The following is a 17,046-nucleotide window of genomic DNA, read 5'->3' as shown; positions in this document are numbered from 1 at the left end:
TTGAGATAATTTTCCTACCACATAAAAATATACTTAACAGAAAGCAGAGCCCTGATTCAAAGGCTGCTGTTGCTTTCCAGTTATTTGGATGGAAAGATCTTTTGCTGGGTGGACTCCTGATGTGCATTTGTGTATAAGTGCTGTGAGCTCACACCAGGAGCTTCAGGCTCTGTGTGTAAATGCTCAGACTCTGCGTTTGGTACTCTTGATAAAACTTGATTTGTTGCTATCACAAAACATGTGTGTAACAGACTGAAGATTAAGCATTCCAGAAAAAAGGAAGAGACACTGGATATAAAAAAAAAATAAATAGAAAATAACTGTTTAGGCAAAAAATTATTTAGACAAAAATAATTTTAATGTTTATTGAAAAGGATATGCAAGAAAAATTCCCACWAGTGTTCTTATTCCTCTTATGCCTTGCTTTGCTTTTAATGACATAAATTTCCCACAAAGAACACAAATAGGAAACTGAGGGAGAAAATAAACAATGATCTACTTACTTTGAGGTTTTTGTTATTGCTGTCACTATGTTGTCAGAAAGCCTTCTATGTAAAACAGGCTTGTTTTGTAAACACATATTTTCTAGGGTATTTCATAATAACCACCAAAAAGAAATTTGAAAAGAATTTTTATCGAGGTTGGAGGCTTAGAAAGAATCTGCTTTCATTTCAAAATAAAGGAAAATGATGTTCATATTTCTAAGGGATTAAAATTAAGAGTTGCTAGATTTTTTTTTTTAATTTCTTAATTTTGCAAGGTATGGAACAAGAACTGGTTTTATCATGATACCATAAAGGTCACATTATAAATTTGTTTTGAGTGTGTTAATACAGTCATTTAGATGTGTTAAAATAACTGAATGTTAAATAACTGTATTTTAAAAGAGCGATTTTCCTGGTAAATATATATAATTTCTAAAGTTTTCTAGTGTAATGACTATCTGTACTCTCCTAATTTTTTTTTAATGAAATTCATATTTTCTTCCACTGTGGCCATGATTTTACTCTCAAAACTGCTCATTCCAACACCTTGCATGTCTATGTAGGCAGTTGCAGTTGTACGTTTTGCCTTTGAAAGAAAAGGAAGATGAGATCAAGTTTGTGTTGTGTAGCATTTGGCTGTGTATCTTTATATAAAATGGCACTGTACCATTTTTAATGCAGTGTCTCMGACATGAAGTGGTTTGGTCTCCTTTCCTCTCAAGAACAGAATTTGATACCTGGCTTTCTACCAAAACTAAAAGCATTATAATGTGGGAACTCAACCTGCTAAACCTGGGAGGGAGTTGACAATTGTTGATGTAGGTGTTCACATACCAGGGCATTTATATTTACTCCTGTTTGTTTCTAGCAACCCTTACCTCAGAAAATTTGGCAAGTCTCTCCATTTATCTGATATCTCTGTTGTTTACAGACTGATTGTGGAATTTCAGTATTTGCATATAGAGCACTACAGTGGTGTTGTCTCAGGAATGTCTCCTTCAACAAGGATAGGGATTGTTGTTTTTTTGTCTGGGATATAATTTACTGAAGAAATCCCAATTGTTTGACTTCATCTAGAATCAGTACAGAGCTTTGAGGAAACTGCAACAATACACAGAAAGTTAAACTGCTGTCAGTTCCAGTGTGTGAAGAAGTGGTTGCTGAAAAATTATTCTGTCTGAAGGTCACTAGCACTAAGAGTATTAGGAAGTTTCACAACTTTGAAAAATATTTTTTTCTGGAGTTCCTGGTTAGTGTGAATCAAACTTAACTGTGCACATGATGCCACTGATCAAGGGATCTTACAGGTWAATAAAATACTTGTCAGAGCAGTGCTTTTGATTAGTTTGAAACTGTACACAGTGGGTATTTGGGAATATTTTCATCAMACTGTCAGTAATAATTTCCCAGGAATTTTTTATAGAAGATCTCATATATTAAATGCATGCTTAAACTTCATGTTTGCAGCCTGCACCTAGAAAATAAAATTCAGCCTATACTTTTAGCATTTCAGAACTTTTTAAAGTCTTCCTTAATTTTATTTGAATGTCCTATCTTCCTGAAATCTTGCTCCAATGTAGTRCAAGTGGAACCTCAGAAAAGAGCATAAAGCATGACCCCAGTAGGGTGTGCAGACCCCTTGTACAACCAAACATAGACCAGTTTTACTCCCTACTTAAATCCACAGAAGAGAAATCTACACTCATGGACTTATTTGCATGAGCATGTACCAAATTTCAATGTAATTGGCTTATTCAAATCACATTAGCAGGAAATGCAGACCAAAAAATGCAAAGAATGAAGACAGTTGCAGCCTTATCTAAAATCTCTTACACATAGGTAGTCTCTTCCCTTTCTGAAAGTCCTGGGAATSAGAACAAAAGTTAAAGGAAGTAGCATTAAAATAGGGCTTCAAAGTTAGAAATTATAAATAGCTTTGGATGCTCTTAAAGCTTCCATTACATGAAGCATACATGCACCTTCACACCACCTTTGTGTATGCTATTTTCAGTAAAAGATAGAAGAATGCCTCCAGGTAAATTTCCTCACATAGCATATGGATTTAAAATAATTTTTACAGAGTTTCTCTTTGCAGGATGATGTTGCAAGTATTTGCTTAAGAGTTGTGTATGAAAACTTATTCTCAAACATCTATAGTTTGAAAGAATGTTGCATAACATTACAAAATTTATCTAGTGCTATGTAGTTTTGGTGGGGTGAGACTAGTACATTCACATTTAAAAGAGAACCTCCTACACAACTATTTCTACTCAAGTCTTGTCATCTTGTACATGTAATGTAATTTAATTCTTTTGAACCCTATTACTAATTTAATAATATCATGAGAGAGTAAAATTTCACCAAAAATAACTCTCAATATTCACCAAATTTCAACAGTTGTGTACAAGTCTCCATTTTATAAACAGGGTAAGTTTACGGAAAGCTTTAAACACGTCAATGTTAAACAGTCTTAGCCAATTTGAACCATCTGAAAKCTCATTATAAGCAGTTAGGACAAGGAACTGTTCAAAGGTGGAAGRAGACATGGCAGAAAGACAAAAAAGAATAATTTATACTATTCGCTTTCCCAAAAATTAAAAATAACATACCATGGTAAAGAAATGGAAAACYCCAAAAGACTAAATTAGGCAAAAATCTTGCAGAAAATATAAGATGGTATTTGAAGTTTTAATCATAACAAATATGTTCGTTTATATAACCAAGAGAAATTCTTCGTGAATTTAATTCTGTTGTTCTTCAATCCACAAATTGTATTCCAGGATGCTTCCAGGCCTTTGCTGTGTACCTTCATCCCAGCTCTGTTAGCTAGGTGACTTGMTGGGGGAGGACACCAAACTCCTACAGAAGCTATAGAACATAATCGTTACTTCTGCTCCTGACCTTTTCCTTTTTGTTTTGGCTCTGATTTAATCTTCTGTACATTGTCCCATTTCCTTTCTGCTATCTTCTTCTGAACCTTCCATATATTTTCTTGTTCTATTTCCATCACTCAGCTTTCTGCACAATGGATTTAATTGCCTCACCGTTTCTCTGTCAGTCTCCAACACGCTCCCTGTAGCTGAATATCCATCCTTTGCTTTTGATCATACCTGGTCATTCTTAATACAAATCTAACACTTTTTATGGTGATTCTCTAGATCAGATGGGCAAAACACCGAAGGGACAGAGGAAATGAAATCTCAGAAGCACCAATAGTTTCCTATAGGCTGGCTGCTGACAGCGTTTTCCACATTTATTTTAGTCCTTCATGTCATGCAGACTGTTCTGAGAGTTAGCAGAAGGAAGCTACTGATGTTGTATGAAGTGAGACTTCCAAGACATGCAAAGTTGAGTCCTTTTGAGTATATTCTTGAACAGATGTCAAAAGTGCAAAGTGACTCTCTTCTATGTGTGAGGTCATTGCTTCTCTCTCTGGAAATAAAGTACTGATAGTACTTTAACAAGCAATCAATAGTGTAGCAAGGAAAAAATTTCTTGCATTGTCTACCTTTCACCTGAATTCCACAGCTGCCTCTCCCCAGCTAAGCCTCAAATATTGCTTTACTACCTAGGAGAAACTGGCAACACTTTCTTGAATGATGTTGTGAGAAATAACTGGAATAGTTTTGGTAAAATTTCCCATCACTGAAATGYTCAGTACAAAACAGTCAAAATTGGGCAAGGTTATAAGCAACTGAAAATGGGGCTCATAAAAGGAAGGCTCAAGATCATAATTTATATTATACAACAGTTTGGCACATTGTATGGTTCTATAGCATGATTACAAGATAAATTTTAAGAGCTGTTGTTTGAATGAGAAGATGGAGGAGAATGTGAAGGAAGTTTCCTCTCATAAACCTGCAAAGACTGTGGTCAGAATATCAGTGTTCTTACCTTGAGAACCTCAGGTGCAGMAGAACCTGTGGGGCAGCCAATGACTTTCTTTCTCTGCAGTTTGGCAGTCCAGGGCTCGCAGGAGGTCAAGAGCACAAATTAGAATCCATTCTCTGTTTTTTTCTGACCTGAGCCCTAGGAGAGGGGGATTAACAGCCTACCTGTCCAATTCTTTAGTGCTGATACAGCTGCAAACTATTTCTATCCGTATCCAAACTATTTCTATCCCATTTCCACCCATGGATATCTATATCCAACTATTTTTATTCATACCCATATCCAAGAAAAAGATTTTGAAGATTGAAGTGTTTCTGATGAAATAAAAAAAAGATACATATGTACCACTGGGTTCTTTTTTACTTGTCTTAAGTCTTAAATTATCTGTTTAAAAATACGATGCCCTTTCTGGGCACTCATCTCATTCTCTCTTTTTGAATGGCTAGCTACATATTTGCATATTTCTAAGCACTTAAAAATTATTTTCTAATTTTCTTTCTTTAAACCACCTGCTTCAAAATTGTCTTTTTTAGATTTTGTTTTCTCCTTGCAGTCATTACTGGCATGCACATAAATTTGAATGTGAGAGTGTTGTCAGTATATACAGGGCACAGAGGGTTTGAGGCTGTTCCTTTAATAGTCTCAGTAAAAATCCATAGTGTCAAGTGATTTGTAAGACAGGTGTGATCAATAATTTTTCAGCACAAAACCAATAGCCATTTTCTCCATTGCAGTATTTCCCAGAAAACATAGCAAAGACAGCTGCATTTAATGCAATTTTATCTGAGGGATGTCTGTAGAAGGCTTATTGAGGCCTTAATTTTTTAAAAAAAAAGTAAATAATTCGTGTGGCACCAGAAGTGAAGGTAAGATGAGGAACAGTTTTTGGATGTTGCTGTTATTTGGTTTCCTTTAACAGAAATCAGTAGCTGAATTCTAGGGTACCTTTAAGCCTATTCTTGAAACTGTGAATAAACTACTAGTGTCCTTGAATTTCAGATGCTTTGTGGAGTTTAGGAGCACTACATTTTTATTGCAAAATTTTTAATGGGGCTTTGATGCTATTGCAAGCCTGAATGGTCACTGATATTTGAAGACACATCACTAAGGTTAATATTAGACATAGTTTTATAATTTTCCATAAAATAGTAACTATTTACTATGAAGACAGTATTCTTGTTCTACTGGATCTAAACCATGTGCACATATTTTAAAGATTTACCAATAACCTATACAATTTTACCATTGAAATGGTCAGGCTCAGTTCAAGTTATGATTACAAGTATTATTAATTCTAGTAGAACATTAGAGATTTGAAGGTTAAGCCCTCCTGAACCTTCTCCCTGGCAATTAAGTTCCATAGCCTCATTATTCTGCAATAAAAGTAATGTACTCTTTTGACATATCTTTAATAATAGAATGGCTTGGGTTGAMAGWGACTTTAAAGATCATCTAACCCCCCTGCCATGGGCATGGATACCTTCAACTACACCATGTGGATCAAAGTCTCACCTAACGTGGCCTTGAACATCCAAATTCACTGAGATCAGATATGAACATTCTTTAGAGTGGCATTCTTTTTTTTTTTTTTTTTTTTTTTAACTAATGGGATACAGGCCCTGAGTATAACTGGAAAGGCACAGAAAGTTTATCTTCATAGGACTTGAAGACCAGAGTGTGGTGGGGAGTGCGGAAAGGCATGTGTGGGAGGAGTCTCTCAGGGCATGTAAGACTGAAAATCTSTGATGTTAGTGAAAGCAGTTCCAAGGATTTTGCTAATATGAATAAATGCCACCGGCTTGGAATGGATTACTTAGCCCAGTGAATAAATATTTTGGAAGGACCCATATGATAAACTACCTAATTTACCTTTGATCTTGAAAGCTGTATTTGTCTGGTTTTTTTTTGTTTCTCCATCTATTGTTTGCAGCTCCCACTGGTTTTGTCAGGTCTGCTATTAGAAATGTAAGCTCCTGAGGGCCTTGAATGTGTTTGCCTGTGTGTTTCCCGAAAGCCTTTCTGATCACTACTCATAAATAATACATTTGTGCCGTATGCACACTGTCTGACCCAACATAAGTTCTCTTTTTTTTCAGAAGAGAATCACTAAAGACATGTGCACATACAGGCTGAATTATCTTCTCTAAGAAATTTGAGGAGACCCCTTTTATGTGGGGAAGACTGCTAGTCATCTCAGCTGTCAGTAAATAGTTAGAATTCTGGCTGGAGCATCAGGCAGCCACACCAGCATTCCAGGGCTCGCCTCTGCTTCGGAATTAGGCCTTTGCAACACTGGGCAGCTGCTGCTTTTCAAAAATATGAACAAAATGCAGTCAATGAGGAACAGAAACTATACAAACAATTAAAAAAATTAGTCTGAAAACCAAGTGTGTGCTGTGATTCATATGCTCTAACCTCTCCAGGACTGATGCAGAAACTCATAATAAACAGTAAAGGATGAAATAATATATAATAATAATAATAATAATAATAATAATAATAATAATAATAATAATAATAATAATAATAATAGTAGTAGGAAGAACACTCAGAAAGCAGATTTATTTGCCTTCATTTTCTTAAAAAAATTTGCTGCAATAGATTATTGGCTAGAATAAAAACGGTCCATGTGTCTGAAAAATTGCAAAGGAAAAAATTAATTATGTCTTTTATTTCTGTTYCTCTTGTTGACCAGACAATTTCTCTTTCTGTTCTCTATAAAGCAACCAAACTTTGAATGTGGAGAACTCTTGTGCATTTTGTAAAATTTTAATAACAATTGTAATGCAGAATGAGGGCTTGTTTTTTTCTATATTCACAGAGAATATTTCTTCGGACCCCCAGCATGCAAACATATTCCAAAGAACTCTGCGAAATATCCAAAGTGTATGTTTCATCCTTTCACAGTCTATTTATATTATTTTGCAATTTATTAAATAAAGGCAGGAGCAAAGAGTCAAAATCCTTGTTTTACCACATGAATACCCAGTGTGTAATGGTTGATGTTCCAGAGACACAACAATCTGATTGTCTTCTCACAGACATCATGTTTGAAGAGCTACTTCTACTTGCTCTGGCCTTCAAACCACCTCCCATGGGAATTACAYTGAGTGGAGAAGCATGGCATTAGATCTACTCTTTCCAGGTTCATTTAGAGCCAGAAGGCAGCTTTWTCTCGAGATACATCAGAATGATGACCTTCAAGGTAATTATGCATGCTGTGATCCAGGCTGGAATTGCTCTTACAGGGGAAGTTCCATATACCTCATAGGTCAATTGCTACAAACATGTACCTCATTTTTTAAAATATAATTCTAGTGAATAATATATACTAAAAAAGGTTAATTTAATTAAATTGGTTTATWCTGTCAAATTGTACCATACGGTTTAAGTGGTACAAATAGGAAGAGTTCAGAGATTTCTAAACCCAACAATTTGATTAATGTTGTTATGACTTAACACACTTATGACTTCAAAATGACAAGGGGGATTAATGACCCTGTAAAGGAATAGTGATAGTAAATTTGGTTATTTAGGTTKATCATTTACCCAAGTAAGCAAGATAAATATAATTTAGAGGCAAAGTGGAGAGACTATGTTTTTTGAAAAACAAAAATCAGTGATTTAGAGAAAATGCTTAGAAAAAAACGTAAGAACAGAACTAATCCTTGATTTTATTCTGAGCATTGCAGTTTTATATAAAGCTGTTAAAGAATYATTTTCTTGTAGTGAGTGTAAAGTGTAAAATTCATCATCTTRGTTGGATGAGAGGAGACATAAAAATGCACACAGTGTTGTCTACCTTCAAGTAAAGCAATGAGATTATAATGAGAGTGCTAATTACAAAGRCATTCTAAGTAGCAGCTGAAAGAGGCTGCTTACAATTAACACATCAGTTGTTCAGTGTTCATCCGTGTCCCTGACTGAAAAAAAAATTAAAACACCATTTTTACCAATAAAACACAAGGAGCAAACACAAAGACTGGCGGAGTTTATTGGCACTCTAACAGATGATACCAAAAAGAGGAACACTGTTTAGAAATTATAAACTGTGTCAGTATTAAAAAAGTAATGAATGAAGAAATTAAATGCAAACTCTTAGGAAGTCAGGCTGAAATTATTTTGACAAGCAGTTAGCTGAACTAAAAATAACCAACTTCTTTTTCAAATATGTGAGAAGCTTCCCTATGAATGGAAGTCAAACTAGAGCTTTTCTACTTAGTAAAAAGATGACTGAGACTGTAAAATGAAGAATGAATAGGAAACAAGTATACAGCATTTCCCATTTGTTATAAAGTGCATCCAAAAATATCATGATGCTGAAAATTTTATTACAATTAAAATACTTTTTCCATCCATTTCACAATGAAATTAAGAATTTTCTTGCCACAGGATGAGATGAAAAATGAGGTGATAAGGCAAAAAATGARGTGATAAGGTGAAAAATGAGTGATAAAGTGAAAAATATAGGAAGATTCAGAAAAAAATTAAACAAATTCACAGTAACAGATCCACTGTTGGATGATGGTCTGCAGGCAGTCACCAGCTCAGGAGGCTCTTAAACCATTACTGACAGGAGTATGAAAGGAATAGAGTCTTTCTGTCTACTTGTGCTGTTTTGTATATGCTTCTCTTCAGTATCCATTAGACTCACTTACGAGTATAAGATCCTACAAGACCCTACACTAAACAACACTTCAGGTTTGAATTGGTGCTACTGTTCTTGAGGTCTTAAGCTGAAAATATACAGTATGGAGTAAAATACAAACATCTTTCTGAATTTCGGTGATAAAATTTGTTCATTTTGTTAAACAGAAAAAGGYCAAAACTGCAAAACGCAGCTGATATTTTTATACCTGAAAAAGAGCACTGTAAATTGTTACTTCCACAGAATATATATAGCCACATTATAATGAGCTGTGTTATTTAATCTAATACATAAATGTTGTTTTCTAACTTTCCAAGTATTTTGCATGTGGTGAGACATTGGTCTCCTAGTTGATAATTAACTCTTCTGAAAACTGAGTATAGAGAATTTGTTTTGCAAATTTAATTCCTMGGAAGGCTCTTAGATGTTGAAATGTATGCAGAGGTTTTCATTAAAATCCTTCTCATTTGTTTTTACAGGTATTATTCTTACTGCTTACATTGGTTTCATGTATTTTAGAACTTGTTTAGGACTGAGAATGTCTTTGGAACTTCATGAACCAGAAATGGCRGTTCTTTGAAAGGAAATTAAAGGTCACTGACATAGTGGGAGGATTGGTCTAAGTATGAAACATTTGAATACATTTTACCTTAATTTCAGAGTACTGCATTGRAATAATTTTTCTTATTTTGCACAAGTTTATATTACATCAAGCCATCCAGCTAAGACAGTAAACTGACAGGTACAATTTTGTGAATATTAAACATCCAAACATAAGCTCTACATACAACACATACTTTTTCTTAAATAATTGCTGAAGCCCATTGTTTAAAGTAAGCTCAGCTGCTGAAAACATCCCAGGAGAAATCTTGTTAGTGTTCAGCKCTATTGCATGTTCAACTAGAACATTATTAGTTGTTAGTAGGGCCAAGATATTTGTTTTTCYGGATGTCTCCTATCATACAGATCAATAAGGCAGGATGATAACTTGATTATAATAGTAACAGGTGGTTCTATCTATTATATATCATAGAAGCCAAGATATTGCAGAGATTCATCAACATCATCATCATCATCAAGAAATCTGAGACAGCAATTCTCATAAATGAGTATAAGATCATATTTTCCACAGGATTTCCAGTTTTTGTGAAGCAAGTACTTCACATCATACATGGATAGTATTTCAATCATGTCCTTTTAATCTTTCAGAATAAATAAGGTTGAAGAGGTGACCCCCAGTAACTTAGGGACTTGTTGCTTCTGGCCAAATAACACAAATATTGTGTCTTCAGTAGCAGTCAGAACATATCAGAGTAATTCTCTACTTTTTCTATCACAGCTCTACAGAACTGCTTCATCTTCCCATCTGAGATCCAGGTAAGTGCAAAAGAAGGAGAAGATGGTAGATCCAGTTGGCATTAATAAGATATTAATAATGTTCTMTTCTGGCACAGGATCTACCTTTATACAAACAACTTTATTAGCAAACAATGTACTGATTTACGACATCTTGTATCTTCCCTAGTTTTAAAATAGGTAAACTGTYTTATATGAAAAATTATATCTTTCAGCCTAAGACATTCAAACTCACTTGGATCTTTAATAATTAAGATGTAGGCATAATAAATATAACTGTTTACTGAGCTTTTTAGGGTTTATAAAAACAAATTCATGTCTTTGAATATTTGTATTTATATGATGGTTATTATGATGGTTGCTTCAATATGTAAGAAATGRAAAGTAGAAGAAGAACAGGCTGATGCAATGATTTTAAATTTTTTTTATTTAATCAGAAATCACTGGTTATTACATTAATTTTATGCTTTTAGTACAATTTGGTGAAGTGAAAAGTACATAAAATCAAACACATTGAAAAACAGATATTCAAAGCAAATTTATTTTCCTCAGCATATTGTGGATCTTAAATAATGAAGAGGACATGTGCGTGCAATCCAAATGAGTAATTCTTCAGGACATTTACTCATGCCAAAACTTGTGGTTAAAGGGAAGGCAAACATTCATTTATGAAAATGGGTGCTTTAGACATGAGAATGAATCTGCTGCATTACTTTCTCTATCTTGGTTTTCAAGGATTCTTAAGAAAATATGTTTAACCATCATACTCTGCTCTCATCTGCCAGAGAAGCTTCCTTCAATATGACATTTAGAAGGCAAACATTGTATTATATGATTTGTAACTTCAGACAGGATTTGCTAAACTATATTTTTTCTCTAAATATTAGTAAATCCAAGCTGTAAATAGGCTTAAATCTTTTGAAAGTTAAAGGTGAACTGGAATTTACTTTAGATGACTGGGTTTGATGCATGGGTGGCTTACACATGCACTAYTACTTTTTTTCTGTTAAAATAAATTAGAACAGTTTTAGAGATAAGTTTAAAGGTCAGCTGCTAATTTTCAATGCTGAACATCTTCAAATGCTGTGACATATTGCAGAGTGAAGCACAACAAGAGTAGTGTTGGAATCAGTGAACTTTATAATCAAAGGGATGGCAAATGGTAAAGGTTTTCCTGGAAAAAAAAGAGCAATACTGAGTACTCAGGTCAACAGTTATCTTCTGGGCTACAAAATTGAGGGMCTTGTTTGTGCATCATATTATTCTTTAACCTTTTTTCTTTATTTTTTTCCCTTTTAATTTTTTTTTTGCTGGATAAATATATGAATAGCATGAACAACAGTGTCTGTCCTGAGTCAAATTGATGCTGGTAGAGAAAGCCACTCAGCAATGACAGTGTACCCTAGATTTTACATGACCATACACCTAAAATAATTTTCCTTCCTGAGACTCTGAATTCAAAACTCTCAGCTTCTCTTTGCTTTGTGATGTTTTTCTGAGATTGCATAAAAGACAAAATAAASCAGACTTGTACTTTTTTAGTTCTATTTTGAATTACCTGACCAGATTTAAATTAAGCTAGAAATGYGTGGAGAAATTTAGAAATCTAGAAATCCCAAAGTGACATCCTGCAACCAAAATATATGAATAGTGTGGGCACAGTTTGTCCATCTGTGAAGCCCTGGTGTTTAGGGACAATTTGGAGCCTTACAGTACTAAAGAAATATTGTGAATATTCTTTTTGCATACAGTTTTGAAAAAAATTAATATTTTCCAGAGCACAATTTAAGATTTGGTAGCTAAGCACCAAGAAGAGGGTATGCAAAATTTCTAAAAATCTASACTTTATGTACCTTAGCTTATCCAGTTAAATACACATTTCATTATGAAACCTATTTTGCACTTTCTTTCTTTCAGTACCATTTCAAAATTTCTCATCAAATGGCTGTACTCATATCACTTTACCTTTTCTCTCTCWTGTCCTCACTGAAGTAAAATGACATCTGCTTCCTAATAAAATTAAGTTTTCTATTCAGTCATCTGAATAATTGTGTCRAAACTTACGGTGTTTTGAGCATGATTCACAGCAAATAAATCTGTATGAATAACTTCCTGTGAAAAAGAAAGGTAGATGCAACTTGCACTAATGAACCCCAACCCTATTTTGGACACAGTTCAGAGCTTTAGGAGTGAGGAACTGAGGGAGGAGGCAGACCATGGACACCACAGTGTCTCACTGGGTGGGGRCTGCGTCCCTGCAGAGTGGTGACCACTCTGTGCACCAGAGTGTGAAGGTCCACATCTGCACTCCGAGCAGATTTACAGGACCAAACTCTGGGTTCAAAATGGTAGATATGTTACCTCCCTGTCTTGTTCTCATGCTGTACAAAACAGAAGGCTAAAACTTGAACACATAGAAGTTCTATATATCTATATAAAAGATTAACAGAAGTGGTCAACTTTTCCTATAAAAGCAGTCTTAAAAGTCTGGGTATTTTAAAGGCTATGTCATTTTACAAAAGACTTCAAGAATTAGCTCCATGAGCTAATGTTTCTTAATGGGCAAGTTCTGTTTCTTAATGGGCTGAAGTGCAGTGTGAAGTTGCAAGACATCTCCAGTGAGCCATAATGCAGATGGATAYCCTCTGTATCTCTTAGACTGGAAGCTGAACCCCATCATAAATTTAGGCAATTCTTATGTAATGAAATATATCTTGTCCTATGGTTAAAATCTGTTTACCTAACATTATTTTCTTGGAATCATTCATAGAAATGTCATTTGTTTACCTGAATGTTAACAGAAGGGAGAGATAAAAATTTGTCCAAAATGATTTTAACTTAAAATTTGGAGATCTGTTTGGAAGGATCAATCATTTCTTTTCATGGTGATGATATATTCATGTAATTAATCTTGTTATGTTGACTTTTTTTTGAAGCCATATTTTAAATTATACTTTTGTTGAATTGTTGTGRAAGTTCCGTTCATTATCTGATGGACATCAAGAGGAACTACATAGAAATCCAGATGATCAGACATATTTCCTAGCTCTTTAAGGCATGTCTGACTGTAGCATAGTTTTCTCTGATTCTCTTTGGTCACTGTGGATTTCTAATTTCCAAGTTCGCCTACATGACATTTTCATATAAACCAGAAATGTGCCACTTTGTGGAAAAAGAACCCCATTAGMTCTATTACTACCACAATACTATGTGTCATCTTTCTAAAAACGTGCTGTTTGTTGAGTGGCATTTATATTGCATTTCCACAGGGCAATGTAAGAAGCTCCCTAAACCCCTTGGATTACGTATGTGATATCCAAAACTATCTACCTAAATCTATCTGCTTATTCAGATTGAAGAGCATAATTCTGGATTCTAGTGATAAAATCGTTAATATCTTCTCAGTAGCTAATAGGCAATAAGCTCCTTATACACACTCCTTTTCTCCCTAATTCTAAGAAACAATAGTAGAAGTAAAATCTGAAAGATTCTTTATTGGCATCATTGTATATCCAGAGCCCTGAGAGAATAATTTAAAATATCTTCATATATTAAAAGCAAATTTGGATTAATATCTATAGGAGCGAAAATTGCACTAAAAATATCAAAGGTCACTAAGATATCAGACTTGGCAAAAGTTAAAATAATTTATTGAAATAGGAAAATACATCAACATAACTCAGCTTCCTTGARTGGCATTACTACTTCTGTCTGATTAGGGTACATTTCACAGCTATTTCTTTCTGATTTTGCAGCCTCAATAGTGTGATTGCAAATTTTAGTTCCATCCTAAATTTGCTTCTGTTGTTCCTGTTCTGTCAGTTTTTGTAGCYTAGTTCTCTATTAAAAGCATGCATAGATGCATGAAGGCAGTTTTAAGTTCTCCCCCCCTTTTTTTTCCTGTTAAATTAGTCTGAAGGAGTTTCAATGCAACCATGATCCACCTCYATACAACACATGGCATAAATGAGGAACATTGTCTACTCCATCACAGCTACTTCAGTGGAGATCACCAGATCACCTCCTGTCCTGCTAAATCTCCATCCATACAACCAATTATGCTTGTGCAGACACAGCAATGCTATGAGGATTTAGTTGTTCAAATAAAATTTAGGAAGCTGCTGTTTTCCTTAGAGTAGGCGTGTATGTGGAAAGTGTTTTCCCACATAAACTCAGAATCACCAATATGGCTTGTGCTTGTAATTTAAACCCACATTTGTGCTTGCTGTCCCTATACACACGTTAGGAACTGAGTGTCAGATGGCTTTCAAGACTGTGAAGGGTCCACTGCATCCCCTCCAAACAAGGCCACAAGGTAGTTTTCTGGATGATAGTCAGTAAAGGACTAATCTCCAAAGAGCCATATGTCCAAGATCCAATCTCCCTAGTAAAGYTCTGGGTCAGTGAGCAGCCCATTGCTTATCAAGCTGAAGATTTCTTTCCACTGTTTTCTGAGGAAAGGAGAAGCACAGAGTGCTTTTCCATTGGGTAATAAAGAGTTCTTTTTAATGGTCATTGGTGTAAGTCCGAATAATGAGATTGTCTCAGCAACAGTTCAGAGATATTATACCATTATTTCCTTTCTCCCCACACTAGAAAGCAATGAAATTTTATTTATGTTAATAATTAAATTTGAAGGAAAATCCCTCCAAATCTACTTTACCTGCAGTTCCTCTTACCCRAAGTTTTTGGCATACTTCTGTAGATCAGTGTGTAAGCAGCGTCATACACAGAAAACCTGAACAAAACTTGCAACACCGTTGTCTGGGACAGATTACTGAGTACAGACAGTTGCTGGTGCAACAGAGGCTGCAAGAGCTTGAATGAGTGGGAGYTGTAGCACTGTCCCTTATCTGCTGCTCATTAATGATACCTGCACCCATCCACTTTTAAAGAAATTATATAGCTAAAAACTCTAATAAAACTTGCTAAGTGCCTAATGAGTTGCTGGGATATTTTCAGTTTTATGCAATTGAGCCTGTGCTAGAATAACCTAGTATGGCATCAAATGAGTTAATATAATTGTACCCCACAGGTATCTTGAAAAATCACGGGAATTATTCAGTTCTAGGCTGTTTAYTGAATATGTTGAGTAGTAAATCCAGGTGACCAGTAAGGATCTAGTAATCTACTGTTTAGATTATTTTGTAGGTGAGAAAACAGGCTGTTTTTATTGAAAAGATCAGCTGGGTAGGGGGACACRATCTCTGATAAAACCGGTAACTACTCATATGGAAACTGAAGGATTTGAAACAAGGTTCACTTTCCTTCTCATCCAGATTTTTATTCCTGAGTCAAATAGGAGATATTATTTAAAACTATGACAAGGGTAAATCTCTTGGACAATGGCCAAATATTCCCTGTCTTCACATTTCTCTAAGTTCTTGCCAGCTGGTTTGGAATTTAAATTCTGATTTCCAGCTCGATGGCACAATGAACTGCCACTGGACTTGCTGACTGGCTCRAATTAAAATCTCTCAGTTTTTTTTTTTTTTTTTCATTATTTAAAGACTGAAAATCTTCTATAGCCCTTTGCAACTGTTTTATTCCCACCCCCAACAATATCCAGGCATTTTGCTTGTCAAGAAGCCCAACACCAAATGTGCTGGTTTTGTTTGACCTATATTACGATGCAAAGCTACTTGGTTCTTTAATTCACTGCCAAATAAAGCTGTTATCTCTGGATAAAGGGAACTAGGCCAAATGGTGATAAAGTCTCAGGGATGAAATGAGATTAAACCAGTTCTACCTCACCTTGCTATTTGCTAATTATATATGTGCTGGTCAGCAGAGCTTACTGTCTGTCTAATCATATGTCTAAAGGTCAATTAAAAGGGGCTAATATCCASAAATTAATGTCCAGTGAAAAGTATCAATTGGCATAGGGGTTATACCTGTGTTTTTCTTTATTTTTGCCTTTTTGAGACATTTTTGGGGCATGATACATAATATATAAAATCACAACGTGCTTTTAAAACACAAGAGGATTTATCCCTTTTTTTTTTTCCTTAAAATTCAAAATCACTTGGCAAATAGAATTCTAATGCAGAACTACAATCAGGTCAAAAACTATCTCTCATTTGTTTTTTAATTAACACTTGGCACTACTGTTAAGGGATGCTTTACTCAGAGAGCTGGACTCATGTTAGCACCAGAAACCTCTCCATGGCAGCAAACAATGCTGAGAGGCTTTCATGGAAGCCTTTTTAGAGCAGTGGCTCACTTTACATCTCTGTTGTCAYTGCATAAACAAATGCAGATCCCTCTATAAGATGGCTGACTGATAAATAAACTCAGTAGGCAAGTTTGTTTGGCTTGCTCAGGGAGAGGGAAGGGGAGAGCAGGGGTTTCTCAGCTCCTGGCCTGCCCTGCTTGAAAATGCTAACAGAGAAAGCTGCAGACAAGGTCAGTGCTGTAACCAGGAGACACTGCTGTGTTCAGACTGCCCCAGTGCCTCCAGTCGAACAGAGAGCTGCCTCTCCTGGATCCTTTTCCATACTGGCCCCAGCTGTTCCTTCGCAGACATSAAGGCACCTTGGCAAAACAAGTGCAAGTGGCAAGAGGATCAGATCCTCTTGCTATCCTGTCCAGGCAGCTMCTCTGGAGGCATCATCTGCTGCTCAGCAGGTGAGAGGAGAATTTGCAGCCTCACAGCTGCCCTGCTCT

The 17,046-nt window shown here is 35.3% G+C and overlaps 1 long non-coding RNA gene across 1 annotated transcript in view; it reads left to right on the top strand.

Moving 5' to 3' along the window:
• The window catches only part of LOC130581061 (uncharacterized), a 65,020-nt gene that overhangs the window by 21,129 nt on the left and 26,845 nt on the right, over positions 1 to 17,046 (top strand). The window contains exon 2 of the long non-coding RNA XR_008966189.1: positions 10,364 to 10,401. This is a non-coding gene — a long non-coding RNA (uncharacterized LOC130581061). The remainder of the gene's footprint in view (positions 1 to 10,363; positions 10,402 to 17,046) is intronic.

This window comes from Malurus melanocephalus, unplaced genomic scaffold (genome assembly GCF_030028575.1).
Source record: "Malurus melanocephalus ecotype Western Australia unplaced genomic scaffold, MMel_1.1 scaffold_11, whole genome shotgun sequence".
Lineage (NCBI taxonomy): Eukaryota > Metazoa > Chordata > Aves > Passeriformes > Maluridae > Malurus > Malurus melanocephalus.
This window is presented reverse-complemented; position numbering and strand designations above follow the sequence as displayed.